Genomic DNA, 4,338 nt, shown 5'->3' with positions numbered 1-4,338 from the left:
ATATATATATACATATATATATATATATGTATATATATATGTAATGATTACAGATGTATCATTTGTAGAAGAGCTGGTTTGTTGTCAGATGCAGAAAGTCACAATTACATCACGATGCGCGCACGTTTTAGAGTTTGTAGGTTTTTTTTTTTTTTTTACAAACTAGAGGAAGAACTTTTAATGTGACCAACAGAAATCATATCCATTCCTCAGACAACGTGACCTAAAATATGTTGGTCAGAGGTTGAAAGTTTCCATTTTTATACAAATATATATATATATATATATATGTGTGAAGGCATTTCAACTGTAAATAGTTTAAACTGTACAATTCTGTAAAAATTATATATAAATGTCTTCAAAGATTCAGTGATGAATGTTGTTTTTATAATGTAAGAATCCAAAAAATGGCTTGCAGATATTGCTCATTTGTGTTCCCCTTTTGTATTTTTAATTGTGTAGTAAACATGTGTATCCTATACAAATATAACTACAGTATTAACATCTTTTTTTATAAATGTACACATTATTAAATGTAAAATATAACATGCTAGGCTAGTTATAAATGACTTTTTACGTGAGATGCATTGTTCTCATTACATGTATCTGTTTTCTGAAAGTGAAGTGGTTCTTTATGTAAAGGACATTTATGGGCTTTTCTTGTATTTTTTTCTTATTTTTTTGTAAAATCTAAAATGTCTTAAAGATATTGTGGACCAGATGTATGAACATGTAGACACACAGCAACATGTGCACTAATAAACAGCTACACTGTCATGAAAGGTCTTTTCTTTTTCATGAAGGTCTGAATACACAGCTCAACTTTGTGCATGTGGTGGTTTTTCAACAAATTACTGAAGATATAGCCCAAAATGTCATGAGACTTACGTCCTGAGGCTTCTGGGGAATGTCATAAAGAAAACAGAGCTGGAAAGTCTACCAAATAACTATGAAGACCAAATGTCTAGAGATGAAAAGAACCCAGAGGAGTCAGGAGTCAAAGACAAATATACAGAAGATAACTGAAATCCAGAGCAATGACAAAATTAATAAAAATAATTTATAACATTAAGAATTATTCAAAATGACAATTAAATGGTAAATGGACTGCACTTATACAGCACTCTACTAAATCTATACAAGGCATAATCAGTCCTTTATCACAATCAAACACCATTGGGACACACATTTGATCAAATATATCAACAATAATCCTCAATAAGTGGATGATTCTAAAATACCCTTTACGGTGCTTGTTATATCAGCTAAAGAAGCCATACAGGGGGATCATATTTGGAGAATCATTTGTTTTGTTTTTGGATAAGAGGCTCAAGTTTGGGACCATCCAGCCATGAAGGAAAAAGTCAAATTATAGAGACTCTGTGTTCAAAAACTCATCTGCGTCCTTCAGGAAACAGGGGGTTAGTGTCGTTCAGGAAAAAAGTAAGAAATTATTAATTCGGTGTCACAATGTTAAGGTGCCAGTGTTGCTACTGTTCAAACTTACTAAATTAATTTTCTTTTTCAAAGATTTTAATTATTTGGGGTTTTGTAAAAATCTGATGTCTGTGATGGACTTGTGACTTGTCCAGAGTGTCCCCTGCCTCTCGCACAGTGATTGCTGGACATTGGCACCGGCAACCCCCACGACCCATAAAGGAAGAAGCAGGTAAAGATAACGGATGGATGGATGGATGGATAAAAATCTGATGTGTTTTTGATGCATAAACTGTGCAAGTGGAAAGACGACCAAGATGCTGTTCAGTGTGGTCACCACTGTAAGCACGCAGCAGTGTCTAATATCCCTTCATGACAGCATGGGATGTAATAAGACAAGTGGACAGTTTCACACAAAAAGTCACTGTGTCTAAACAGATACCTCTCCATAAATGACAAAACATCATCACACAAACTTCAGGTGTCTACAGTTTTATGTTGGTGTTATGGGCCTCGGCTGGCGCGGTGACCTCGATAACAAAGAAGATATCTGTAAAATAAACGTAGTTTGTAAGATTAGCAACCACAGTGACATCCGTGCCTTTTCTCCAGACTGCATATGAACGTGAGTAGGAAGTTGCCACAAAGGGGGCGCACAAAGGTTCCGCTCCTCCACAAAATAATTGTTTGTTTTGTTTGTTTGTTTGTAATTTTTATTCATTTCATATTTAAAACACAAAAACAATTTAGAAACCAAATGAGAAAAAAAAACACGTCATAAAATGAAAGGTAGCAGAAGAAGAAAAAATCTTATCATATCTGCCCCTTGTCTAAAACAAAATCAATTCAAACAATCAATTCAAACAATAATCATCTATAAGTAATATAACAAAAATTAACTCATCACAATTTTACGTATTTACATGTATCTTTCCAAAATTTTAATCTTAATCATTTTCTTAAATATAGGCAATGACCTGACTTTTTTTACATCGTTTTCCAAACTATTCCACAGACCTATTCCCTGAATTGAAGTAGACCGCCCCTTTAAACTGGTTCTGTACTGTGGTTTAACAAAAATGTCTGTTCCCTTAAGATTATAGCAACTTTTCCTTTTTACAAAATACGTTTGAATGTTTGAAGGTAGTGTGTAGTTCTGAGCTTTATACAGTAATAAAAGAATATTATAGTTAACCAAATCATGAAACTTCAGTAATTTCAATTGATAAAATAAAATACCAGATGGATGACAATAATGCTTTCTTGTGATAATTCTTATAGCTCTTTTCTGCAAAATAAAAATGGGCATCGTTATAGTTTTACATGCTGTTCCCCAAACATCAACACAATAAATTAAATGTGGGACTATAATTGTATTATACAGCAAATACAAGGCTTTATCATTCAATAAGTCCCTTACTTTATACAGTACTACGGTGGATTTAGATATTTTAGTTTTTACAGAATTTATGTGCTGTTTCCATGACAGTTTATCATCAATAATTACACCCAAAAACTTCACCGCACCTACTCTGCATATCTCAACACCATCAACTCTAAAAGGAACATCGACAGTTATCTTTTTTTTACTAAATATCATATAATTAGTTTTATCTAGGTTCAATGATAACTTGTTTAATTTAAACCAATTTTGTATTTTGACAAACTCCATCTTCATTAACTCAAACATCTGTTCCAAGTCTTTACCCAAATAAAAGAAAGTGGTATCATCAGCAAAGAGAACACATTTAAGGATACTGGACACCTCCGTCAAATCATTTACATACAAAATAAACAACTTAGGTCCAAGTACAGAGCCTTGTGGCACTCCACATGAAATACTGCTTAGGTTAGATCTTACATCGTCTATTTGTACAAACTGTTTTCTGTCTTTTAAATAACTACATATCCACTGCAAAGCTGAACAGGATTAAACAGGATTACCTCTGTAAAGTTAGCAATTATAAATTCCATATTTAAGTTATAAAGGAAAACTTGTTATCTGACTTTGCCTCTTCTATAGCAGCATCTCTTACTTGTTCGGGTTGAATGTAACGTCTCTCTGATTGACATGTCCAACTTAGTGCAAGTCTGTCTTGTGATTCCCTGTAAACTTGTTGATCCGGATGCTGACTCATGATTTGTGCATGCCTGGGCACACGAAACCAATAGAGGCATATCGTCTTCAGAGACAGGGCTGAGTTGGCTCAGCCACCTCATCATGGCTGTCCCCCAGGTTCGTTACCCACTCTTCCGTGTTTTCCCCCTACAGCTGGGTTGCCCCCCTCAGGTGAACAAGTTTAGTGGCAGTCGGTCTGGAGAGTCTCCTTCACTTTCAACCCGTGTTGCTGTGAAAAGCAGCCGTGGTGGCCGCTTTATTAAACACTCTAGCTGTTACTGTTACGTATTTTATTTATTTATTTAGTGTATGTATTTTAAACCTGTAATGGGTTTCACACGTTATGTTTTTGTGTTTGTGACATTCTGTGTGTTCACCGGGGGGTGGGGTCTGTGTGGCAGACACAAATGTATATATTTCACGGCAGAATGTATTCTCTTATTCTGAAAGGGACAGAATATAAAAAGAAAACACCAACAGTTGTAATTAATTATTTTTTCTGATTTTGAAGTTTGAAGACGTGGCGAATAAAGCGAGACTCAAAATCTAAAAAAGTTAAATCTGGTCCTCTGGACATTCAAAAAACATAACAAAACAAAATATTTTTGAATGTACAGAGGACCAGATTTAACTGTTTTAGATTTTTCTGCCTGGATTATTGAGCATGCATCAGGATACGAGACTCAAAATATTTTTCATCGCTTTCTGCTGACTTCCACAATATATCAAATTATAAATAAATGTATATGCACACACACACACACACACACACACACACACAC

This window comes from Nematolebias whitei, chromosome 17, assembly GCF_014905685.2.
Source record: "Nematolebias whitei isolate Nwh7 chromosome 17, NemWhi1, whole genome shotgun sequence".
Classification (NCBI taxonomy): Eukaryota; Metazoa; Chordata; class Actinopteri; order Cyprinodontiformes; family Rivulidae; genus Nematolebias; species Nematolebias whitei.
Note: the sequence above shows the minus strand (reverse complement) of the source record.